Genomic DNA, 27,577 nt, shown 5'->3' with positions numbered 1-27,577 from the left:
TCTCTGCCATGGCTTTAGAGATCTTCTCATAGGTCTTTGCATTCCGTCTTTTGGAGCGCAGCTCGGAAAGCACGGACTCATCTCCCCACACAGCGATGAGATCCAAGACTTCCCGATCCGTCCATGCTGGGGCCCTCTTTCTATTGGATTGCACGGCCATCTCTGCTGGAGAGCTCTGCATCGTTGCCACTGCTGCTGAGCTCGCCACGGTGTCCAAACAGAAACTGCGCTTCAAACTGCCAAGACAGGAAAAGGAATTCAAATTTTCCCGGGGTGTGGCTGGTCAGAGCATCCGAGCTCGGACTGCTGTCCAGAGCGTCAACAGAGTGGTGCACTGTGGGATAGCTCCCGGAGCTATTAGCGTCGATTTCCATCCACACCTAGCCTAATTCGATATGGCCATTTCGAATTTAGCGCTACTCCTCTCGTTGGGGAGGATTACAGAAATCGATTTAAAGAGAGCTCTATGTCGAACTAAATGGCTTCCTGGTGTGGACGGGTGCAGGGTTAATTCGATATAACGGCGCTAAATTCGACATAAAAGCCTAGTGTAGACCAGGCCTGAGAGTGCTGCCCCCTCTCTCTTATATCCTTATATCTACCTTATATCCACCCAGTCAAAACCCCCTGGGTGTTTTTTCAAAGCCAGCTTTGAAAAGTCCACTACCTGTGAATAGAGAGCTAACAGGGATAATACTCCTTCCGAACTTCAGTCTTTTGGGACCACTCCGATTTTTCCTGATCTCCAGTGAATTTCTGTTACTGCTGAGCTAGCATGACTTATTCTTTTAGGACAGACGTGCTTCTCTATGACAAATATCATAGTGAGCTATACTTTGAAATAGTTTATATTTGAAGCTGTTTTTCTTACCAGTACTGATTTTACCCTTAAGGTTTAAAAAACCAACAACCCCCGCACACATCCTTCTATCACAGAAAGGTGACCAACGTCAACAAATGCAGAGTGCCCATGCCTGTGGGGGGATGGGCGGGGGGAGGGGGGGAAGACTTCTTATTGACTCATCCTGAAAGTTATGTTAATTAAAGAGTCTGTCCTCACCCAGTCTCAAAATGTAGTCACCCATATCTCTCAAGCATGACAGAACTCCAAATAGTCACTTAAATCTTACATAGCACTTTTCAACCATAAATCTCAAAGCACTTTACGAAGGTCAGTAGCGTTATCCCCATTTTACAGACAGGGAAATTGAGGCCCAGAGTGGTGATGTGAATTGTCCAAGGTCACCCAGCAGGTCAGTGGCAAAGCAAGGAACAGAATCCAAGGTCTCAGCTCCCAGTCAAGAACCTTATCTACTGAATCACACCACTAGGTGTTTTCCAAACACAGAGGTAGACACTCCCACCACCAAAGAGCACACAGTCTAAGGGTATCTCTACACTACGGGATTACTCCGAATTTACAGAATTCGATTTTTGGCAACTGATTGTATAAAGTCGAGTGCATGCAGCCACATTAATTCGGCGGTGTGCATCCATGTACTGAGGCTAGCGTCGACTTCTGGAGTGTTGCACTGTGGGTAGCTGCAGTCTCCCCCGCCCATTGGAATTCTGGGTTGAGATCCCAATGCCTGATGGGGCAAAAAACCTTGTCGCTGGTGGTTCTGAGTACAGCCTCACCCCTCCCTCCATGAAAGCAATGGCAGACAACCGTTTCGCGCCTTTTTTCCTGGGTGAACACTGCAGACGCCATACCACGGCAAGCATGGAGCCCGCTCAGCTCAAGACAGCAGTCATGAACATTGTAAACACCTTGCGCATTATCGTTCAGTTTATGCTGAACCAGGACGTGAAAAAACAGGCGAGGAGGAGGGGGCGATGGCAGCGCGGCGACGAGAGTGATGAGGACATGGACACAGGATTCTCTCAAACCGCGGGCCCCGGCGCTTTGGAGATCATGTTGTTAATGGGGCAGGTTCTAGCTGTGGAACGCCGATTCTGGGCCCGGGAAACAAGCACAGACTGGTGGGACTGCATAGTGTTGCGGGTGTGGGACGATTCCCAGTGGCTGCGAAACTTTCGCATGCGTAAGGGCACTTTCATGGAACTTTGTGACTTGCTTTCCCCTGCCCTAAAGCGCCAGAATACCAAGATGAGAGCAGCCCTCACAGTTGAGAAGCGAGTGGCGATAGCCCTGTGGAAGCTTGCAACGCCAGACAGCTACCGGTCAGTCGGGAATCAATTTGGAGTGGGCAAATCTACTGTGGGGGCTGCTGTGATGCAAGTAGCCAAAGCAATCACTGAGCTGCTGCTACCAAAGGTAGTGACTTTGGCAAATGTGCAAGTCATAGTGGATGGCTTTGCTGCAATGGGATTCCCTAACTGTGGTGGGGTGATAGATGGAACCCATATCCTTATCTTGGCACCAGGGCAGCCAGTACATAAACCACAAGGGGTACTTTTCAATGGTGCTGCAAGCATTGGTGGATCACAAGGGACGTTTCACCAACATCAACGTGGGATGGCCTGGTAGGGTTCATGACACTCGCGTCTTCAGGAACACTAATCTGTTTAAATGGCTGCAGCAAGGGATTTACCTCCCAGACCAGAAAATAACCGTTGGGGATGTTGAAATGCCTATAGTTATTCTTGGGGACCCAGCCTACCCCTTAATGCCATGGCTCATGAAGCCATACACAGGCAGCCTGGGCAGTAGTCAGGAGCTGTTCAACTACAGGCTGAGCAAGTGCAGAATGGTGGTAGAATGTGCATTTGGATGTTTAAAGGGTCACTGGCACATGTTACTGACTCGCTCAGACCTCAGCCAAACCAATATTCCCATTGTTATTGCTGCTTGCTGTGTGCTCCACAATCTCTGTGAGAGTAAGGGGGGGGACCTTTATGGCAGGGTGGGAGGCTGAGGCAAGTCGCATGGCCCCTGATTACATGCAGCCAGACACCAGGAAGCGCTGCGCATCAGAGAAGCTTTGAAAACCAGTTTCATGACTGACCAGGCTACGGTGTGAAAGTTCTGTTTGTTTCTCCTTGATGAAAACCCGCCCCCTTGATTGAGTCATTCTCTGTAAGCAACCCACCCTCCCCCTTCGATCACAGCTTGCTTTCAAAGGAAATAAAGTCACTATCATTTAAAAATCATGTATTCTTTATTAAATTGATTATAAAAAGAGGGAGAGAACTGACAAGGTAGCCCGGGTGGGGTTTGAGAGGAGGATAGGAGGGAAGGAAAAGGCCACTAAAAAAGTTCAAAATAATGACAGCCTCTTGCTTGGGCTGTCCCCTGGTGTGGAGTGGGAGGGTGCATGGAGCCTCCCCCCCTGCGTTCTTACACGTCTGGGTGAGGAGGCTATGGAAGATGGTGAGGGGGGAGGGCGGTTATACAGGGGCTGCAGCGGCACTCTGTGATCCTGCTGCTGTTCCTGAAGCTCCACCAGACACTGGAGCATGTCAGTTTGCTCATGCAGCAGCCCCAGCATTGCATCCCGTCATCTCGAGCGTCTCTCCTCTCCTCACGTTGGTCCCTCCTGTCCTCACGTTCACTGGCATCTTTCCTGTACTTTGATACCATGTCCTTCCACTCATTCAGATGAGCTCTTTCATTGCGGGTCGATTCCATGATTTCAGAGAACATTTCGTCTCACGTCCATTTTTTCCGCTGCCTTATCTGAGATAGCCTTCGGGACGGAGGAGGGAGGCTTGAAAAATTTGCAGCTGCGGGAGGGAGGGGAAAAAGGGAGAGAAGTATTTAAAATGATACATTTTACAGAACAATGCTTATACTCTTTCACGGTGAACAACACTATTCACATTACATAGCACATGTGATTTTGGTACAAGGTCACATTTTGCATCTTAATATTGAGTGCCTGCAGCTTTGGTGTTAGAGATCACAGATGCAGGTCCGGGCAACAGAATTCGGCTTGCATGCGGCCATGGTAAGCCATTGTCTTTCGGCTTCTGCAGCCTTTCTAAAAGCAGCACCCTCTTTTCCCACATAACAAGCAAAGCCCATTGAGTGCTGCAGTTTTCCTGTTAACGTGCAGCAGCAGAAACCAAACTAACCCCCCTCCCATCCAATTCTCTGGGATGATCGCTTTACCCCTCCCCCCACCGGGTGGCTGGTATCAGGGAAGATCCCTGCTAGCCAAACGTGAAAAGCTCAGCGCCAATGATCCCTCCCCCCACCACGCTTGGCTAACTGCAGGGAAGGATTTCTTTTCAGCCACAGGCAAACAGCCCGGTAGGAACGGCCACATCTGTCCCCTTAATTAAATTCCCGTATTTCAACCAGGTTACCATGAACAATATCACTCTCCTGAGAATATCACAGCAAGATAAAGAACAGATGTTGCTTGAATGCCAGCAAACACCGGGACCATACGCTGCCAGGCTTTGTCATGCAATGATACCAGATTACTTGCTACTAGCACAGCGTGGTCAAGTGTCCTACCATGGAGGACGGAATAAGGCTGCACTGCCCAGAAATCTTCTGCAAAGGCTTTTGGAGTACCTCCAGGAGAGCTTCATGGAGATGTCCCTGGAGGATTTCCGCTCCATCCCCAGACACGTTAACAGACTTTTCCAGTAGCTGTACTGGCCGCGAATGCATCCCAAGTCCTCAGGGCAAACTAATCATTAAAAAATGCTTGCTTTTAAACCATGTTTTATATTTACAAAGGTACACTCACCAGAGGTCCCTTCCATGGCCTCATTGTCTGGGATACTGCCTTGGGAGGGTACTTCAGTCAGGCTGAGAAAAAGATCCTGGCTGTTGGGGAGAACGGAGTGCTGTGTGCTCTCCGCAAGCTCGTCCTCCTCCTCCTCCTCATCTTCCCCGTTCGCAGAATCCTCAGGCATGGCTGAGATTACCCCCTCCTCGTAATCCACGATCAGAGGTGGGGTAGTGGTGGCGGCCCCCCCCCTAGAATTGCATGCAGCTCAGCGTAGAAGCGGCATGTCTGCGGCTCTGCCCCGGACCTTCCGTTTGCTTCTTTGGTTTTCTGGTAGGCTTGTCTGAGCTCCTTAACTTTCACGCGGCACTGTAGTGAGTCCCTATTGTGGCCTCTCTCCATCATGCCCTTGGAGATTTTTTCAAATGTTTTGGCATTTCGTCTTTTGGAACGTAGTTCTGCTAGCACGGAATCCTCTCCCCATATAGCAATCAAATCCAGTACCTCCCGAACGGTCCATGCTGGTGCTCTTTTTTGATTCTCAGACTGCATGGTTACCTGTGCTGATGAGCTCTGCGTGGTCACATGTGCTCTCCACGCTGGGCAAACAGGAAATGAAATTCAAAAGTTTGCGGGCTTTTCCTGTCTACCTGGCCAGTGCATCTGACTTCAGATTGCTGTCCAGAGCAATCACAATGGTGCACTGTGGGATAGCTCCCGGAGGCCAATACCGTCAAATTGCGGCCACACTAACCCTAATTCGAAATGGCAATGTCAATTTCGGCGCTACTCCCCTCGTCGGGAAGGAGTACAGAAATCGATATTAAGAGCCCTTTATGTCGAAGTAAATGGCTTCGTTGTGTGGACGGGTGCAGGGTTAATTCGATTTAACGCCGCTAAATTCGACCTAAACTCATAGTGTAGACCAGGCCTAAGAAACAAACAGGAGAGGACTAAGACAGACAAGCAGGAGGAGCAGGGTGAAGGTGCAGACAGTATTTGTTAGCTCCAGGCTGGGACCTTTCAGAGACTGCCATGTTGCAGGCAGGGGAAGGTGGAAGCCTGTTGGAGGAATGGTGCAATCTCTGGTGCCAGGAGAATGGGAATGGCAGAGGCTGTGATGGTGGCTGCTGCCTGTCTAGATGCCCATGGAACTTGGAGGAGGTGGGTGTCCAGGAGGAGGAGAAGTCTAGAAAAGCCCTGTACTCCTGCCTACACACTGCTCCTGTAGCTGCCATGATTTCTCTAGCCACCAGGGAAAATAGGAGCAATAACTTATCTTGCAGCCACCTCCCTGCTTCTAGGTGCATGTAACTGGGTAAAAGTATTCAGAGCCTTGACACAGCACAGTACTATTAGTACCAGTTTTTGAGTAAACTGCATAACTGACACTACAACAGACCGTCCCCTCTCACTCACAATAACTGGCCTTCCTGGCTACTGAAAATGTGGTGCAGGATTTGGAGATCATTAGAGGGCACAAACTCTAAATCAGAGAGGCCCTCCCATAAGAATGCCTTGCTGCCTTTCCCTGTCCCCCAGGAACAGTCGACCAGTGCAGTCCAATGGATTGCAGCTGCCACCAGGGGGCATAGTGAGGTGTGTTTTCAAAGGTTACTAGACCCTAAATCATTTAGGTCAGTGGGTCCCCCTTTTTTTTTTTTTTTTTTGCAGACCATTTGAAAATTGCTGAGGGTCTCGGCAGACCATTGAATGATCTTTCCAAATGTTGTTTGGACTGTTAGCTAACTATTGTAAAGGGCTTTGGATAAAAGTGCTATATTAAAAAAAAAAAACTTTTTTTCCTTCTATAAATAAAAGCACACAACTCGTATTTTAATATCAGTAGTCTTACCTTTCTAATGCGATGGATGTGCCCTCTCTCCCCCGGTGCGGCAGCCCCCGAGCTAGGGCTGGGAAGGAGGGGGTGTCTCTTCCCCACCACGGCAGCTACAGAGCTGGGGCTGGGAAGAAGGGCCGTCTCTTCCCGGCAGCCGCAGCCCTGGAGCTGGGGAAAGTTGCCTCTATCTCTGGCTGCCGCAGCCCTTCATGTCCCAAATTTCCCCCATCCCCCTCTTCTCACCCCACTGCCCCCTATTCCCCCTCAAGGCCACCACCTCACCGTACATGTGCGTCTTCTCCAGGGTCCAGGCACCTAATTAGTGGAGCCATGCCTGCGCCGCTCCACTAATTAGGTGGGTGGCCCTTCATTCTCTCGTGTGCTGCCACCCCGACACGCACTTTAGAAGGAACTATCTGTGGACCACCTGAATGGAACTCTCAGACCACAATTTGATAACCCCTGATTTAGGTCTTCATAGATAATTATCAGCATCCTGAATTGCACCTGGAAGTGAACTGGAAACAAATGAAAGGCAGCAGAGCATGGAGCATCAATGTGATGTGCTCATGCCACCCTGCTCCACTTAGAGGCTGCCAGCCATGATCTTCACTCACTAAACCTTCTGACTGGTATCCAATGGTTGTGGCAAGCAGAATGCCTTGCGATAGTCTAGCATGAAAGTGACAAAGCCATGCAGAACTGTGGCAAAGTCTTCATCGGGGGAGAAAGGGTTACACATTCCAGGCCAGCTGAAGATGATTAAATTCCTTCAGACACTCCCCCCTCGCCCCCCGCCCAATAATTAAGAGTCCAGGAGCACGGAGGGCTCTCATAAGAGCTCAAGACTGTACCTCCCCAAGAAAAAACACGTGACCACGGATCCTAGCGCTCTCCTCCCAACACAAGCAGAGCAGAGCTGCCTGCTGCTACTAGAGGCACAGCAGCTATGACTGTGGCGCTATGCTGCAGAGTTGCCTCCTATTAGCCCAGGCACAGCCAAGCTGTTTGCAGCTGCAAACGCTGAGATATGGCAGTCTGGGTATTAAGTTAAGGGTATTATGATCTGGGAGTTGTGATGGGTCACAACGTCAACATGAATCAACAATGCAATTTGCAAAAAAAGCAAATGCAGTTTTGGGTTGCATTAACAGAGGCATAGCATGCAAGTCACTGTGGGAGAGGTGATAGTACCACTCTACTTGGTGCTGGTTAGGCCTCAGCTAGAGTACTGCATCCAGTTTTGGTCACCAATATATAGAAAGAATGTAGAGAAACTGGAAAGGATCCAGAGGTGAGCGACAAAGATGATCAAAAGGGCTGGAATGCAAGCCATATGAGCAAAGGCTGAAAGAACTGGGTATATTTGGTTTTGAAAAGAGATTAAGGGGGAAACATGATAGTGGTCTTCAAATACTTGAAAGGCTGCCATAAAAAAGACGGAGAAAAATTGTTCTTTCTTGACACACAGGGCAGGACAAGAGGCAATGGGTTCAAAACTACAGCATAGCAGATTTAGAATAGATCTCAGAAAACCTTCCTAACTGTCCATTGTCCTGCTGTTCTTACAGACTGCCTAGGCAAGTCATGGAATTTCCTTCACTGGAAGTTTTCAAGAAGAGGCTGGATAGCCATCTGTCTTGGATGGTTTAGACAACAAATCCTGCATCTTGGCAGGGGGTTAGAGTAGATGACCCTTGCAGTCCCTTCTAAGCCTATGGTTCTATGATCTAACTGGGACAAGAGCAAAATCCACTTCCAGGATGCGATTGAGCATTATTATATTTATGCAAATTAGTCTCTTGACCTACAACATCATTGATATTCTGTTCCTAGGCAGTTATAGAGCAAAAATGGACTACCAAGCCAAATTGTAACTGGAGATCTTCAGACTCCAATCCAGTTGTGACCCAAACTTGAACAGGAATCTCCATCTCCAGTTGTGAAATAAAATTTCATTGTTTCAGCTGCCACCAAGACCCTACTGGCAAGCTAAGGGCCCATTCCTGCATTCCTTGTGCACCTACATACCCACTAACTTCAGCGGGCATTTTTGGTACTCATGGAATAGAGGATCAGACTCTGTATGGGCATGTGACCCAATGGGAATTGTGGGTTCTGCCTATTTCAAAAGGGAGTGGGGTTCAACAAATTCAGAGACTCCAACAAAGCTGTGTCACTTCCAACTACGCTGAGGTGTACCTGAGAGCACAATTTAGCTTGACATACTTATTCATCCAGCTGCCCTGTTAATATAATTAGACTTAGTCATTTTCATTACATCGGAGTTAAGAGGTAACTAAAGTGTCTTCATCCTTCTACATGTTTGCTTTGTTTTAAGTTCTGCCATGAGATGGCAGTGCAATACCATGGTGATTGATGTGATCTATATCTGACATCTTCAGACTGCCAAAGACAGGGAAGTGAACTAGTTAAAATAAATGTTTGCAGCACAACACTCTTCTCTCTCCCCCCCATATTTAATAAGTTCTTTAAAATACCCCCTGAACTTCCTTACTCTACTGTCTTTGATTAAGCTAGCTGGGAGACACCATTCAAACCAGACGAGATATCTGAAATCATTGCAGGCAGAGTATGAAAATCTAGTTCATAATTCTCTTAATAGATTCTTCAAATTATTCCATTTTTCACAATCTCATGTCCTATTAAAGGGCTATTACCTTCAAATTTCCCCCTCATTTAAATTGCCCACTGAGTGGGTACAATGTTTTAAATAGATTTTTAGGAGAAATTTTAAACTGTTTTCATAACTGCAGAGACCAAGCAATTTGTGATGATACAATGTAACCCTAAAGCACGTTAACATTTCATAATGAATAACAGTAGCAACAGTTTATTGTACATTTCTTACTGTATGAACCCATGTCAATATATAGACTGATTGATTCAGATCCCTGGGCACAAGGGAGTGCAATTTACAAACCCCTTCACTCACATAGGGAAACTGAGCTGGAGGAAGGAACTGAGCTGGGTTTTCCTGCAGCTTAACGTTCTACAGTGTTCCATAGACCCGTGGAGGCTACCATGGAGATGTATTCTGCCCACTGCCTGGCTTTGCCAGCCAGCTCTCAACCTCCTGGAGAAAAGGGGTTTGTAGTCAGCTTGCACAAATGCAACGCACTCCAGGAGCACATTGCCTGCCAGCAGAACTTAAGCAATGGATCAAGCTCTGTTCGGTTTCCCCCATCAGTGAAATGCAGCCCCTGCTGGGGAGGAATATGGCAGGCCTTAAGCCTGAGGATATACTACACGACAGGTTTCAAGACAGGAAGGGAAGAACAGCTTTCCAATTGAAATGGAGAGGTATTTAAGAAAAAGTGGAATACAATTACTGGGGCTGGCCAGAAAACAAAAATTCAGTTTTGCAAAAAAAATTGAGGTTTCACAATTTATTTTTCACTTTTCTTTTTCTTTTGTTCTAATGGCTTTTGAATTATTATTTCTTTTTGGCAAAACACATGGACAGAGACAGACAGTCGTAGACACACTCCACAACAGCCAATAGCCCAATGGTTAGAGCATTTGCCTGGGATGTGGGAGACCCAGGTTGAAGTCCCTGCTCTCAGTCAGGCAGAGCAGGGACTTGGCAGACCCAAACACCAGGCAATTGGCTATGCTAGGGTTTCTGGGTCCAATAAAAGATTAAGTCAAGCCCATACATTTCTGCAAAAAGTTTCATTTTTGACAAATCGGCATTTTCCATTTTAAAAAATTCCCAACCAGCTCTAGTAGTTATCCAGACTGGAACTCAGACAGGACTCCCACATTAACTTGCAAGTAGACCTTCCCATAGGATCCTTCATGACTGTAAATGGCCAGGACTGTGGTTTTATGGCTCCTCCAGCAGCCTAATGGCTCCCCGGCACTGTGGTCAGCATTGGTTTAGTACTGAATCAGAGGAATGATTAGCATCTAATGAATTGCCAGCACCACCTCTTGTAACAACTGGATTTTACTGGGAGGTCCCCCATTCAAGTTCTGAATAGGCCGGTGCCTGCTTAGCACATATCTTATTCATGTTTGTATGGATCCAGGTTTGAAACAAAATGCAAAGACATCTAAAAGAAATCTGTATAGGTGAAAGATCTTGCAGTAAGAGGAGCATAGATTAATATTCACAAATTATCCTATGGGACTTTATTGGCACGTGAAACACACACATTTTTACTGAGCGCAGCATTATGTTGATAGCACAATATATGCTGCCAGTTCTACAAGAAAGTAACCAACAGATACCAACTTCCTGCAGAGAAACTGGCTAAAACCACCAAACAACAGTATTTCTTACATTGAGGGCACACAATGCATCCCTTTTCCTCTAGGAAAGCGCCATAGCAATCCTCCAGAACACTGCAGCTCACAATTACTGCAGAATATCCTAGAGTTGTATGCCACTCCATACCAGATCATAGTTCCAGAATATCACTAGCTGCACTGTTCCTTGTCCTAATGGAATATACATTGGGTGCATCACTAATTGAAAGGATTGCACAGCTTGCTTGCTTTTTCCTCCCCTCTGTTCTAGAGAGAAGCCATCAAAGGCAAAGCACTTAGTTTTCCTTCAGTAATATTATCACAACTGTTTACACCAATATAAATAATCAAGCAAACTTCTACACGCTCAAACGACTTCTCTTAGAAGGATGACAAGGAGGAAAAAAGACGGCTATAGTTATTTCTTTTTAAATACTTGGGAAGTGCTGAAATATTAGAGTGATGCAATAGGCTAAACAAACAGACAGGAGAGTGCCTTTGCATCCCCTGAATAGTAGCTTTCAGTGAGGCTCATATTAGCTCAATACCGCTCCCCAGTACCCAGCCCAAGTAATTGCTGGACACCGAGGAAGTCCATGTGCTGTGGGGGACAGAAGGGACGGGAGCCATCTCCCCAGGGCTGTGGAGTAGGAACTTGATCCTGCACCACTGAAGTTGCTGACTTCAGTGGAAGCAGAGCACATCTTAGAAGCAAAGCTGTTCCTTTGTCCTCGGTAGCTTTTGTGCCCTCTGCATTCTCTACTCCCCCCCCCCCCCAAAAGTTGCTGCACGCCCCATGGTCCAGAGCCCTACCCTGGCCTTTGGATCCTGCCCTGCTCCCAGGCAGCAGAACCATCTGTGGTGTCAGACCCTCCTAATCTAAAAGTCCAAATCCTGTCCCTCCTCCACAGTAGGTAATAGTTCAAGTAATCTCTAGTATTTTAAATAGAGCGATTATGACCAAGAAAGCAACCATGCAAAAAACTGCATGATCTTCCTCAACAGATTTGTTGCTTGTGTTTTTAAGTTATAGATGATTAAACTGACTAATCTATTTTCATTATTCAAATGGGATGAAATGTAAAAAAGAACAGAATAAATAGTAAGTAGTAAATTAGATTATTCAAATTACTCCATTTTTCACAATTTCATGTACTATTAAAGGCAGGTGTGGCCAACCTGAGCCTGAGAAGGAGCCAAAATTTACCAATGTACATTGCCAAAGAGCCACAGTAATACATCAGCAGCCCCCCCATCAGCTCCCTTCCCCCCAGCACCTTCCACCCACCAGCAGCCCCACCAATCAATGCCTCCCCCTCCCTCCCCGCACCTCCCAATCAGCAGTTTTGTGGCATGCAGGAGGCTCGGGGGGGGGGAGGGGAGAGCAAGGACACAACACACTCAGTGGAGGGGGTGGGCAGGGGTGGAGTGGGGGCAGGGCCTGACAGTGGCAGAGCCGGGGTTGAGCATTGAGCATCCCCCGGCACATTGGAAAGTTGGCGCCTGTAACTCCAGCCCGGGAGTCGGTGCCTATACAAGGTGCTGCATATTAACTTCTGAAGAGCCGCATGTGGCTCCGTAGCCACAGGTTGGCCACCCCTGTATTAAAGGGCTATTACCCTCAAATTTCCCCCTCTCATTTAAATTGCCCACTGTGTGGGTACTATGTTTTAACACTTTTTGAGTCCCTGGCTGACCTCTCCCTTAAAGAATAAGCCTGACACTCTGCTGTCTGGGGGTCACCAGAAAGGGAGCACCTTGGAATTCATGGGAACAATAAGGGAGAGGGAGTGAACTGGCAGCTGCAAGGGGCTGCTAAGAGTAAACAGGCAGTTTCTGATGCTGTAGGTAGCACAAAGGAAAAGAGACGAGGGGAAGGATGGTCCAGTGATGAGGGCACAAACCTGGGACTTAATAGGCCTGGTTTGCATTTGCTGTTCTGCCACAGACATCCTATTGACACAGTCTCTTTCTGCCTCAGTTCCCCATGTGTCCAATGAGGATAATAGAACCTCTCGACCTCACAGGGGTCTTGTGAAAATAACGACATTAAAGACTGTGAGACTCTCAATAGCTAGGAAAAGCAGCACCAAGGCTCCATGTAGTCAGCAGGGCTGGGGGATTGAATCAAGCAACCCCTCCTGCATTAGAACAGCACAGACCTTGGGGTTTGAGAACCTTTCTACAGGTTTGAGCTTTTTAAACCTGCCGTAGTGAACCCTACATCAACTGTCCAGCCCACTATCCCACAGAATTTCAGAGAAAAATCGTATCCCTGCTATAAATTCTATAGGATAGCACAATAAACATAGAAAGGATTTCACTCATTTGCTGTTAAATTCTGTGTTTTTAGAACAGATTTTATGGAGCCCTATTCAATTTCTATAGAAGCCTCTTGGCTTTGTTGCTTGTCTTTTCTGTAATATTTCATAAAAGTCTAGAGACCAACAAATCCCATTAGTCCCACTAATACTCATCAGGGAGGAAAGGCACAAGCAGATAATCTATAGAGGGAGGCAGGGATCCCCACCCCAAGAATCTAGATTAAAATGCTGCTCTCACCTCTGATAAATTGTCAAAATGATTGCTAAGTCTCTGATCTTCCCCACAACCCCCCTGTGGGCATGGCTACTCCAACTTCTTTGCTCCCTGCAGCAGGGGGGCCTCTGAAGTATCACAGAGGGAGAAAAGCCAGAGGCTGTGTGCATCTGGAGTGACAGAATGAATCGCCCATGCTCAATACAGGCTGGGAGAGGGGCAAAGGGGTTTAGGCATATTCTATGGAAACAGCATATATGCTCTTGGATCAAGAAGTTAGGTGAAGGGTAGTGGGAGGAACCTGGAAACCTATGACTGACTTAACAGGCAAAAATCTTGACAATAGCATACTTCTTTATTGGCAATGTTCAGCCTTGGCGACAGCTATGTCTTTCTCCCTGTTTTGCCAGTTCTTTAGCCCAGTGCTGCCTGAACCAGGGGGTGGGGGGGGGGCATAGCCCTCCGACTTCTTGAAAGTGGACGGGTCAGGCATGCCAATTTTCACCGAGGCAGACCCTGCCCTCTTCCCCTCCACTTCCCCCCAAGGCCCCAGCCCCTGGCCCGGCCGGTGTGGAGAAAGGGCAGTTGTGGGAGCCGCATAGACGCTCCACCTGGTGTGTGTGTGTGTGTATGTATGTATGTAGCTGCCAGCCCGTATCCCCACCCGCCCCATGGCAGGTGGAGGATCTCTGACAGCTGCCCGCGCGGCTCTCCCTGACCCAGCTCTGGCTGGGGAGGGGTGGGCCTTGGAGCCACAGCCTGGCCATTGTAAGAGCCACGTGGGCAGCTGTGGGGAGTCATGGACCCACCACCTGCGCTGGGCAGAGGGACTGAGGGGGGTGGGGAAACGGGATAGGGGCTGCTCTCAGTGGGCACACCACAGGCAGGTGGATGGTCCACGTCTCTCCACCCCTACCCCCCCCCCCCCCCCCCTCCTCTCTTCGCCCCCCGCCGCCTCTGAGGTCCTGACCCCCGGCCAGAGTAGGGTTTGGGAGAGCCGCACCGGTAGCTATGGGGAGCCTGGGTCCCTCCACCTGACCTGGGGGGGGGGTGGCAGGGATACTGGCAGGGGTCTGCTTTTGGCCCCACCCCACCTCAAGGGGGCAGGCTCCCCTGCCTCACTCCAGCTTTGCTGGGGGCAGGCCCTTGGGGGGGGGGAGGGAAGGGGCCTTGAGGGGGTGCTGGGGGGGCCCCCAGCCCCCAGCCCCCCCCCCCAACTTTTCGGAAGGCTCGGACACCCTTGCTTTAGCCCCTCAAGATATGTCTACACAGCCCATGGAAGTGAGCTTTCCAGGCTAGGTTGGCAAACTTGGCTAAGTGGGGTGTACACTAGTGATATAAAAACGTGCAGACAGTGCTTTGAAGCCATGGCTCAGGGGCCAGAGCTCAGGCTCTGAAGCATAGGGAAAGGGTGTGGGGAGGGGCTGCACCACTGTAGCACTTCAGTGTAGACGCTACCTATGACAATAGGAAGGCTTCTCCCATCAAAGTAGGTAATCCACCTCCCTGAGAGGCAGTAATAAGGTCAATGGAAGAATTCTTCCAGTGACCTAAAACGGTCTGCACTAGGGGTTAGGCCGGCATAGCTAGAGCTCTCAGGGACGTGAAAAATATACACCCCTGAGAGCTGTAGCTATACTCAAGTATATTCCTAGTGTAGACCAGGCCTCAGAATGGTCCATGGTTCTATTATACCAGCTATATCTTCTTGGTTCCTACCCCAGCATGAGGAACTTCCCATAAGCATGGAGCTGCTAACGGCCATCCTCTGCCACCCCCACAAGAACTCCCGGGGGTATGGGCCTTCCTGGGTGAGAGGAGTTATGGCCAGGAGTTCCTAAACGGACTCTTCCCACTTGTAGGAACAGCCCATAGCTAACAAAGGCAGCCAGGAGGAAATTAGGCTGCTCTAACGTAGTTGGGGGCTGAATTAGCCCCAGCAGAGGACAGGCATAAAGAGAACATAAAACTATTTTTGCCCTCCACTCCTCCGTCCCTGTGCTGAGTTCAGCATTGCTGAGAGGATGAATTTGCCTCCCCCCCCCCCATGCCTTTCCATTTTAAGCAAAATAAGAATCACATATGCAAGTGGGTTTGGGGAGTTTCTGGGCAAGTCTTGGTCAACTCTTTAGCGCCTCCAGTGGAGGAGCAGATTGATCCATAGGCCAAAGCATTCACTCTTCATTTCAGGAGAGCTGAGTTTGGATTTTTAATTGAGTGACAGACTCAGGAGGCTCAGCCTCACCTCCAGTTACCCACATCACAAATAATCCTTCTAATTGCACACATCTGGCAGGTGATGTTTGAGAAACCCACACCTGGGACAAGGACATGGAACATGGTCAAGGGTGAGAAGTACTGGCAGAACCATATATGGGGATTTGCAGGGCACTGTCCAGAGGAGGCCTCGCTGAAGCCAGAGACATTAGCCCCTCACTTCCATGAGCTGCCAGTTCACATAAAAAGCCTAAGAAAAAAAGTAGTTGGAAAATAGGAATCCATCAGCAATACAGGCTTAAGTGCTTGAAGGGGAGGAAACAATGTCTGCCAATGGCCTATGGCTCCTTTTTCCTTATCTCCAGACTGAGACATGCCTCTCCTCCATTCCTTACTGAGAATCCCCTTTTGACCAACATGATGCAAAACCAAGTTGCCAGTTTTACTTACAAAGTCAATTACTTTTAGGGAATGTAACCTTTCTTCCTGTGTAGCAGGCTTGATGGAGGCTTGTGTTATGTGAAGGGCCCTTACAGGCAGGTAGTCTGGACATAAGGAAGTTGTGGCATCACAAGGCTCTGCACCCCTCTAATTTAATCTGTGCAGGTTATGGGGTGGTTCCACTGACTATCAGCAAGGGTCCAAAGGTGGACACCGCTGGCTAGTGAGAGGATGTGGCCAGGACACCCAGGCAGTGTGTGCTGATTTCACTCATCTCCCAGTGGTGCTCTTATGGAGCCCCTATTTTATGTGTGCGTGTACACACACACAGTAAGGTCAAAGGCCAATTGTCCTAGTGCAGTACAAACAGAGGGAGACAGGGTCACTGTCTACGTAGTCAAGACAAATAGTAACAGACAACATAAGCAAACTATGTGATCAAAGACTATTTCATGTCCTTCATGGTTTATTGATATTCTCAAAGTATTTTGAGTTCAGGACTGGTTTTAGTTACAGATCCAAGACAACTTTTAAAAACGATTTTCAAGGACAAAACTCCAGTCACATGTGAGTGCAGGGTACAAAGAAGCCTAATTTACCCTTGATCTTTGTGCAAGCTTCCCATTGATAGCAATGCAATGTAGTTGTAGCCGTGTTGGTGCCAGGGTTTTAGAGACAAGGTGGGTGAGGTAATATCTTTTATTGGAACAACTGTTGGAGAGAGAAAGAGAGCGCACGCGTGCTGGTCTCTCTCACCAACAGAAGATACTATCTCACCCACCTTGACTCACTGACAGCTATGGCAGTTTCCAAGTAGACTGTAGTAGTAAGTAGTCCTGTAGCACCCGTACTCCTAATACCAGGCAAACCCCTACGCTACTATTAAAAAAATGTCAGATCTACTGTGTCCATGAGCAGACAGGGCCTTCATTTTTAAGGGTTTCATCTGTAATAAATTATAGGGAATTCAGCTTGTCTAACTCAGATGGTTGAAGGGCTGAGTAAATCCAGATAAAATTTGAATCTGTGGCTGTAGAGAGGCTAAGCATTTCAGACCTGTTGCTGAGAAGGACAATGCCACCCCCTCTATAAACTGTATGGCTCAAGACTTCTCTTTTCTCACTACATTATTTTTAGGGTAATAACATTAAATACCTTGAAATACATCATTTAAACGCATGATAGTGTTACTCAAGCTTGTAATTCATTCTGAGGGTGGTATTTGCCATGCAGTTGCCTAATAGATCTTGGGTGGCTCAGCCCTCGCACCATGCTAGGGATGAGCAGCATATTCACTCCTAGGCCAGTGCACCGAGTACTATCGGGGCTGGGATCACATGACCCCCAACTGCAATCCAGTAGCACTAACCGCCACACAGATGGTGTGAAGAGGTTCCAGCCCTCAAGGCTGAAGTAGCAGTCACAGCAGGGAGTAGAGAGGCAGGCACTCTGTGTCCGGGTCAAAGGGGAGCATATCTCCTCCTCACCCCATCCCTCTGCGCATCACCTACAGATCATTATTAATTATTTGTATTTCAGTAGTGTCTTGAGGCCACATCCAACCTAGGCACTGTATGGCTGCATACTGAGAGACAGCCCCTTCTTTAAAGGGCTACAGTCTAAATAGACAAGACACACACCAGGTAGGAGGGGAAAACGGTAAAGTGACCAGCCCAAAAATCACACAGCAAGTTAGTGGAAAAGCAGGGAATAGAATCCAGGCCTCCTGACTCCCAAGCAAGTGCCCTGTCCACTACCAGACCACACAGCTCTTCCTGAGCAGTTACATCAAGCCTAAACAGTATTGCCAACTCTCATGATTTTAAAATAGACAGTCTCATGATATTCAGTGTTTAAGTCCCAGCTGCTAGAGTCAAGAGATTGCATATGAACATCGGCTTTAATTTAAAAACAAAACCTGTTTCTAGCCTTCACAGTTGCAGAGAAAAGCTTGAAAACATGAAGCAAGTGCTCTGAAACCAGAAGGCAAAGAAGCCAAAATTTATAATTTAAAAAAAAAAAAAAATCATAATTTTGGGGAGAGGGAGGCCAGGAAAGCTGACTCATGACTTTGTAGTTCTTGTGGTTGGCAATACTGGTGAACTGAATTTCACCTAAATGAATGGGGAGAAAAGTGTTCAGAAGAATTTTTAAACTTCAATAAAAATTTTTAAAAACATTCTATTGACTCAACTTGTGACCTTGGGCAACTCACTAAAACCCTATCTAGCAAAGTACTTAAGCACAAGTAGCAGCATTTGAGTCAATAACGGTACTCATATACTTAAAGTTAGCCACATTCTTAAATCTTTTACTGTACTGGGGCTCCAAGGCCTAATCCATGCCTGCTGATGACAACGGAGATACTTTGACTCCAATGGGCATTTGGACTGGTTCCTTCACCTGTCTGGTTGTTTCCCAATCTATAAAATGGCTGTAATTATATTTCCCCATCTGGAAGGGGAGTTGTGAAGCTTTAGTTAATTAACATTTGTAAAGCACTTTGAGATCCTTGGAAGAAATGAGCTACAGCAATACAAAGTATCACTGGCATAATATTAGTTTAGTACCCCACCAAAACACGCTTCCCAATGTAGGCCCAGATTCTGTACCATTAGCCTCAATAGGAGCAGGGTCAGGCCCAGAGGCTGTTTGCTAAGTTCCATCCTAAAAGGAACTCTGGCCACAGACTCCAGAGTTTGCCATGGAGATACTGACAGTCTCTTAACCACCAGGGTTGCAAGTGATGTTGCAGGTCTGTAAGTTACTTGGTACTAAACATCAGACTTTCTCTGCCTAGGGCAGGAGAAAAAGCAGGACCAGTGCCAAGAGTTGGGTGTGCACAGTATTACTTTACAGTATGTAAAGGAGATAAGTAGGCGTGTAGAACAAACAATTACACACAGAAGCTATCACAAATGAAATTAACAGTCCTGAAAGAACTGCCTAGCAGTGATAGATCAGTGTCTGGAGTTGTAATTTGCCAGAACATAGTCACAGTATTTGCTTTTCAAAAAGCAAAGTGTACAATAATTATCAGGCCTTACCATCCGAAATGTTAGATAAGAGCAGCAAAGTTCTAAGACCAAAAGTCATCTGCACAATTCTTGTTTTTTAACCTTTCCCTCTAGTCCCCCTACCCTTTCTGTTCAGAACATGAATTCGTCAGTCCACAAGCTCAATTAAGCAGCAGCAGCAGCATCTGTGATGCTGTAATTAAAGCTGTGTCAGCACTTCCACTCTGAAACATCGCTTTGCTGTGCTTTCAACTCTGCTGTAAAAATTAACTCCAGAACAAAGCTCAATACAAACAAATCTCAGTTGGGGAGACAAATAAAAAATAAAATAGCTTTTCCACCAACATGCACAATTTGTCAGCTCCCATGTCTGTGTTCAGCTGAGTAATGAGATCGAAGTCTCATCTATGGGATGTAAGTGAACGTATTGTTTTCCTCATCACTACCACCTCCCTCCTCCTTAATCTCTTCTTGTTCATCTCTCATTCACGATCACCCCTTCAGCACACGTATATAAAGTTTTGTCTCTGTTAAAGCTTTCCAGCTGAAAGTCCATTTACCATCGGTCAGCCATTCAAAACCCCGGATATACAAATGATGGTCCTGATTCTCCAATGTGCTCTGTGTTGTCAACTGCCACTTGCCGCTGAGGAGCGGAGGCTTCAAACCCTTATGCACATGAGCAATCATATTAAGTCAATTGGGCTGCTCACAGAACTATTTGTATGAGTAACCATTTGAAGGATTAGGCCCTCCAGACATATTCCTTTCTCAAGAAAGCTCAGTAGAGGTTTGGAGAAGACCTATCTGCAAAAATACTCTAATTTGTCAGCACCAGAGAATTTTTCTGCAGGTGCAGTAATTAACTTAACCCTTAAGTAAAAGTGAATCACTATCTTGGAGACCATAAATCAGTGTATAGTCCTGTGTATTTCACTTCTAGTATATCTATAATGCTAAGGTTGGAACAACAGTCCTTTGTTTCTTATACTTTTTGGAAAACTATACTTCCTGTTGCATATTTTTCATTTGCTCACTTTTGGCTGTTAACAATTAGAACTTCACATGGAGAAAAAATAGTGACACTGAAAAACTACATACGTATTTTGAAGGTCTGCAGGCAAACTACAGTAAATCCTGAAGATTAATTGCAATTCGAGATGCTAATTTTTACATTGCAATGCTTGTTTTTTCCAAAAATGTATCGCTGATAGCCACAATGTAGTATTCACTGTTGATAAAGAAATACAGCTTTAAACCAGCCATAATTTGCCCTCAAAGAGCTACGTGGCTACATCACATTACAGGAAGTGCTATCAACTGTGTGGTAATTAATGTGAAAGAAATGTGTGGTTACATACAACAGCTATTTTTTGTTTGTTTTAATTGTTTGCCTTCGAACTCCACAGTAGTGGATTATTTATAAATGGTATGTGTCCCCTGGGGCCATAGGACTGCAAGCCTCTGTTACTATAGAACATGCTAATTGCCAAGTAGCACAGATCTGGGCATTGTGTTTATTACCGTTTCCAATAAACAGCTCTAATCTTTAGACATTTTTTCTTTTATTCATTCATATAGTAAAGACAGGACAGAGAAGCCTTACAGTTGGATTGCCTAAGGCAGATGAGTAATTATGCATCATTCCTTCAAAGCACTGCACATTTTTTCGCTAGTAATCTTACTAATTTCTATAGTCCCTATTGTTATGGCAGCCCCTTATAGGTTTACATTAAATACAGGCATGGCTACCTAGTATCTTAACATTATTATTTGTATTGTTGTAGTGCCTTGGGGTCCCAGTCCTGGAACAGGAACCCATTGTGGTAGGTGCTGTACAAACAGAAAATAAAAGATGGTCCTGGTCCTGAAGTGTTTCTGATCTAATATTACAGCACATGAGGTAGTCAAGGATGAAAAGCAGTTTCAATTAGAACTGTCTGCACATATTCACCCCTTTCAGCTGACACCTTGCAAGCTGTTCAATATGCACAGAGCTCCACTGACTTCACTGGGGCTCTACATTGGAAGAGAAGGTTCGAGGTCTGGAGAAACAAGTATCGACCCTGCGTTGCATACGAGAAAATGAAGATTTCCTGGACAGACGTCAGGATATGCTTCTACAGGCACAACGTTCTGAAGAATCGGAGCAGGTTGCGCAGAGGGGACTGAGGGATGGTGAAGAAAATTGGCAGCACGTGACCTCCAGAAGAAGAAAGAGGAGCGTCCATGTACCAGCAATGGAGATACAGGTAAGCAACCGTTTTCATGTTCTCGCCACAGGTACTAATGCAGAGAGTGGAGTAGATGATACATCTGAGGGAAGGGAGCAGAAGGAGACTCCACCGATTGGAAGGCATGAGATGCATTGTCCTAGGGATGGGGGTTCCACGACCGCCGCTCCCAAGAGAAGGAGGAGGGTGGTGGTGGTTGGGGACTCCCTCCCCAGGGGGACTGAGTCATCTATCTGCCGCCCCGACCGAGAAAACCGAGAGGTCTGCTGCTTGCCAGGAGCTAAGCTTCACGATGTGATGGAGAGACTGCCAAGACTCATCAAGCCCTCGGATCGCTACCCCTTCCTGCTTCTCCACGTGGGCACCAATGATACTGCCAAGAATGACCTTGAGTGGATCACTGCAGCCTACGTGGCTCTGGGAAGAAAGGATAAAGGAGTTTGAGGCACAAGTGGTGTTCTCGTCCATCCTCCCTGTGCAGGGAAAAGGCCTGGGTAGAGACCGTCGAATTGTGGAAGTCAACGAATGGTTACGCAGGTGGTGTCAGAGAGAAGGCTTTGGATTCTCCGACCATTGGATGGTGTTCCAAGAAGGAGGAGTGCTAGGCAGAGACGGGCTCCACCTAACGAAGAGAGGGAAGAACATCTTCGCAAGCAGGCTGGCTAACCTAGTGAGGAAGGCTTTAAACTAGGTTCACCGGGGGAAGGAGACCAAAGCCCTGAGGTAAGTGGGGAAATGGGATACCGGGAGGAAGCACGAGCAGGAGAGGGCAACTCCTGTCTCAGACTGAGAAAGCGGGACAATCAGCGAGTTATCTTAAGTGCCTATCAGGGTGATCAGACATCCCGATTTTAACGGGACTGTCCCGATATTTGCTTCTTTGTCCCACTTCTTTGCCCCGCGTCCAGTGTCCCGATGTTCAATCGGGACACTGGACAAAAAAGCACATTTGCCCTCCGCTCCGGCGCTCACACCCCCCCACCCGCCCCGACTCCACCCCCTCCTTGCCCCACTGGATCCCTCCCCAAATCCCCGCCCTGGCCCCGCCTCTTCCCCAAGCACGCAGCCCACATTCCCCTCCCTCCCAGGCTTGCACGCCGCTGATCAGCTGTATGGCAGCTGCGCAAGCGCTGGAGGGAGGCCGCCGGACACCAGCGTGCGGTGCTGTGTGGGATGTAAGGGGGATGGAGAAGGGATGTGTGGAGGGGGGATGGAGGAAGGAGGGTCGGGCATCTACCAGGAGCGTGGGAGGGGAAGGAAAAGTTGCCGCGGCTGCCAGGGGCTAGCTGGGCATGGCCCGGACTGCGTGCAGGCAGCGGCTGGGGCTGGCTGCGGCCCAGGAGCGTGGACCGCCGGAGACACGCAGCGTAGAGGGGCTGCGGGGGCGAGACTTGTCCCAGGTGGGGCGGCCGGCGGACAGGGGCGAGGAGCTGGCCGGGGTCCCCGGAACCCATAAACTTCCCCGCCACTGCCGGGGAGCCCCGCGCCTCTCTCGCTCGGCTGCGCTCCAGCGGCTCGCCCCGCCAGGAAGGAGCCGCTGGAGCCCAGCCGAGCGGGAGAGGCGCGGGGCTCCCCGCCGGCAGCGGGACACACCGCATGTGCCCAGGGCGGGCTGGGGGGCGGGAGGCTCCGCAGGGCCGAGAAAAGCCCCGGCTCCTGCCCGCTGCCCAGCCCGGAGCCCCGGGGAGCCGCTCGGGAGACCGGCCGCCGCTGTGGCTCGGCTGTGCCAGTCCCAGCCCCCTGCACGCCCGCGGGGTCCCCGGCTCCCATGCACCGCTGCTGCCCCGGGCTCAGGGGCTCCTGCAGCCACTTCCAGGGGAGACAGCTTTGTCCCCGCCCGGTCCCGCTACGGGGATCTGCCTCCTTGCGCCCATCCAGCCTGTGCCCTGTCCGGGGCCCCGCTGGAGCCGTACACCCTCGCCCACCCAGACTCCTGTGCTTCCCAGCGCCTCCTCTTGGTCTCCCCCGATGCCCTCTTTATCCCCAGCCCCCTCTGCATCGGGGCCACCTTTTGCCCTGGGGTGGGCAGTGCACACGGCCGGGGCGCTGTGTACGATCCGGCAGCGCGGCTGGGGCCTGCTAATGCCCCCCGCCCCTGCGAAACTGCTTTTTTTTTTTTGCTCCACCACCATTTTTTTTGCCCTGCCCGGCAACTAGCAGAAGTTACTAGATCGCAGGCCCTGGTTCTCATGGGAGACTTTAATCACCCTGATATCTGCTGGGAGAGCAATATAGCAGTGCACAGACAATCCAGGAAGTTTTTGGAAAGCGTAGGGGACAATTTCCTGGTACAAGTGCTGGAGGAACCAACTAGGGGCAGAGCTCTTCTAGACCTGCTGCTCACAAATCGGGAAGAATTAGTAGGGGAAGCAAAAGTGGATGGGAACCTGGGAGGCAGTGACCATGAGATGGTCGAGTTCAGGATCCTGACACAAGGAAGAAAGGAGAGCAGCAGAATACGGACCCTGGACTTCAGAAAAGCAGACTTTGACTCCCTCAGGGAACTGATGGGCAGGATCCCCTGGGAGAATAACATGAGGGGGAAAAGGAGTCCAGGAGAGCTGGCTGTATTTTAAAGAATCCTTATTGAGGTTGCAGGAAAAAACCATCCCAATGTGTAGAAAGAATAGTAAATATGGCAGGAGACCAGCTTGGCTTAACAGTGAAATCCTTGCTGACCTTAAATGCAAAAAAGAAGCTTACAAGAAGTGGAAGATTGGACAAATGACCAGGGAGGAGTATAAAAATATTGCTCAGGCATGCAGGAGTGAAATCAGGAAGGCCAAATCACACTTGGAGTTGCAGCTAGCAAGAGATGTTAAGAGTAACAAGAAGGGTTTCTTCAGGTATGTTAGCAACAAGAAGAAAGTCAAGGAAAGTGTGGGCCCCTTACTGAATGAGGGAGGCAACCTAGTAACCGAGGATGTGGAAAAAGCTAATGTACTCAATGATTTTTTTGCCTCTGTCTTCACGAGCAAGGTCAGCTCCCAGACTGCTGCACTGGGCAGCACAGTATGGAGAGAAGGTGACCAGCCCTCTGTCACGAAAGAAGTGGTTCGGAACTATTTAGAAAAACTGGACGAGCACAAGTCCATGGGGCCAGATGCGCTGCATCCAAGGGTGCTAAAGGAGTTGGCGGATGTGATTGCAGAGCCATTGGCCATTATCTTTGAAAACTCATAGCGATCGGGGGAGGTCCCGGATGACTGGGAAAAGGCTAATGTAGTGCCCATCTTTAAAAAAGGGAAGGAGGAGGATCCGGGGAACTACAGGCCAGTCAGCCTCACCTCAGTCCCTGGAAAAATCATGGAGCAGGTCCTTAAGGAATCAATTCTGAAGTATTTAGAGGAGAGGAAAGTGATCAGGAACAGTCAGCATGGATTCACCAAGGGCAAGTCATGCCTGACTAACCTAATTGCCTTCTATGAGGACATAACTGACTCTGTGGATGAGGGGAAAGCAGTGGATGTGTTATTCCTTGACTTTAGCAAAGCTTTTGACACGGTCTCCCACAGTATTCTTGCCGGCAAGTTAAAGAAGTATGGGCTGGATGAATGGACTATAAGGTGGACAGAAAGCTGGCTAGATCGTCGGGCTCAATGGGTAGTGATCAACGGCTCCATGTCTAATTGGCAGCCAGTTTCAAGTGGAGTGCCCCAGGGGTCAGTCCTGGGGCCGGTTTTGTTCAATATCTTCATTAATGATCTGGAGGATGGCGTGGACTGCACCCTCAGCAAGTTTGCAGATGACACTAAACAGGGAGGAGTGGTAGATATGCTGTAGGGTAGGGATAGGATATAGAGGGACCTAGACAAATTAGAGGATTGGGCCAAAAGAAACCTGATGAGGTTCAACAAGGACAAGTGCAGAGTCCTACACTTAGGATGGAAGAATCCCATGCACTGTTACAGATTAGGGACCGAATGGCTAGGAAGCAGTTCTGCAGAAAAGGACCTAGAGGTTACAGTGGACGAGAAGCTGGATATGAGTCAACAGTGTGCCCTTGTTGCCAAGAAGGCTAACGGCATTTTGGGCTGTATAAGTAGGGGCATTGCCAGCAGATCAAGGGACGTGATCATTCCCCTCTATTCGACATTGGTGAGGCCTCATCTGGAGTACTGTGTCCAGTTTTGGGCCCCACACTACAAGGATGTGGAAAAATTGGAAAGAGTCCAGCGGAGGGCAACAAAAATGATTAGGGGGCTGGAGCACATGACTTATGAGGAGAGGCTGAGGGAACTGAGATTGTTTAGTCTGCAGAAGAGAAGAATGAGAGAGGACTTGATAGCTGCTTTCAACTACCTGAAAGGGGGTTCCAAAGAGGATGGATCTAGACTGTTCTCAGTGGTACCTGATGACAGAACAAGGAGTAATGGTCTCAAATTGCAGTTGGGGAGGTTTAGGTTGGATATTAGGAAAAGCTTTTTCACTAGGAGGGTGGTGAAGCACTGGAATGGGTTACCTAGGGAGGTGGTGGAATCTCCTTCCTTAGAGGTTTTTAAGGTCAGGCTTGACAAAGCCCTGGCTGGGATGGATTTAGTTGGGAATTGGTCCTGCTTTGAGCAGGGGGTTGGACTAGATGACCTCCTGAGGTCCCTTCCAACCCTGATATTCTATGATTCTATGATAGGTGAAGATGTCCACCCAAGCAGAACAGATTATCTGATCGGGGCCTAAATGCACACCTACAAGAGTTATGTACGTGGCTCGCTATGTCAAAACGCTCATATTATCAGCCAAAACACCAGTGTCATACCTTTCACTTCTTTGTCACACTCGTCAATAGCAAATTTTCATTTGTCACTTCTGGGCAGGTTTGAAAGTAAAGACTTGCAGACATGAATTCAAGAAAAGTAATTTTGAAGTGGTTATGGTGACTGTGACGCTCTGTACCTCGTGGGAACACCCTACATCCCCATGTTCATCTTTATAAAATGATTGTGTGGTATCCAATACAAAGTCTGTCATGTTGGGTGTCTTCAGAAGGCTCATGATGCACTGAGCATGGTTTTAGTGATGTTATAGTAATTATTACAGTAATGTTATTGTAAGGTTATAGGTTGTAATTTCATGTATATAGTTATGAGGCTGAAAATGTATCCTCATGGCTTAAAGCAAGCCCATGCAAAAAACTCTCGAAGAACAGAGAGGCAGTTCACATCTCGTCAGGGCATGGATGGAACAAACCCAGCTCAGCCTCACAGGAACAACCGACACTGGCTTAGGCAAGAACAAAAGAATCTGTTAGACCGTCGAGGGAGTCACCGCATTCCTTTGGTCAGTTTGGAACTGTGATGAGGTAATGCTCACCTGACTGAAAGGGGAGGGGGGGGCAAAGCCAAGAGGAAAGAAAGGACATGATAAAAGGGGGAGAAGTTTGCCATGCTCTCTCTCTTCCACCCACATCTACAGACACCACCACGCGACTGAAACGCTGATCAAAGGGGAGAGCCTGACTGAAAAATAATCAGCCGGCCTGTGGTGAGAAGCATCTAAGTTTTTAAGGACATTGAAAGTTTTAAAATCAGCTTAGAATGTGTTTTGCTTTTATTTCATTTGACCAAATCTGATTTCTTGTGCTTTGACTTATCACTTAAAATCTACCTTTATAGTTAATAAATCTGTTTGTTTATTCTACCTGAAGCAGTGCGTTTGGTTTGAAGTATGTCAGAGGCTCCCCTTGGGATAACAAGCTTTTGTCTTTGTTAAATTGACGAACTTATATAAGCTTGCAGCATCCAATGGGCATAACCGGACACTGCAAGACGGAGGTTCCTATGGTTGTTTCTGAGACCGGAGATATTGGCTAGTGTCATTTGCTTGCAAGTAGCTGGGAGCAGCTTACATGCCAGAGGCTATGCGTGAACAATCCAGGAGTGAGGGTTCTCAGAGCAGAGCAGGGTAAGGCTGGCTCCCAGAGTCAAGGATTGGAGTGGCCTAGCAGATCACCTGTCCAGATAACACCAGAGGGGAACATCACAGTGAGAATTTCAGAAATGAGGTTGCTTTTTTAATTATCTGAGTGTTCAGTTGCCTCTCACATTCAGCTCAGGGGACATTGTTTTTACGGTCTGTAGACAGGCCCATTTTAGACAACCTATCCTATCTTGCCACTGCATATCTAGCTCATCCTCAGGGTGCCTGACAAGAAAAGATTACTCATTAAACCTGGATGCCAAGCACCTGTGAAGCTACTCTGAGTGAAGGGAGCATCTGTGTTCAGATTCCCCCATTCTGAGTTATATGCCAACTGTACAGATCATTGCTGGCACTGTGGGGACTAATTTCTTGCATTTCAACAAAAGTCCAACAAGCAAGAAATAGGATTTTTCCTACTTCCAAAATAAGTTAGAGAAATAGAGTGCAATC

This window comes from Terrapene carolina, unplaced genomic scaffold (assembly GCF_002925995.2).
Source record: "Terrapene carolina triunguis isolate 2854851 unplaced genomic scaffold, T_m_triunguis-2.0 Scaffold96, whole genome shotgun sequence".
NCBI lineage: Eukaryota > Metazoa > Chordata > Testudines > Emydidae > Terrapene > Terrapene triunguis.
The sequence above is the reverse complement of the archived record's forward strand: the minus strand, read 5'-3'. Positions refer to the sequence as shown.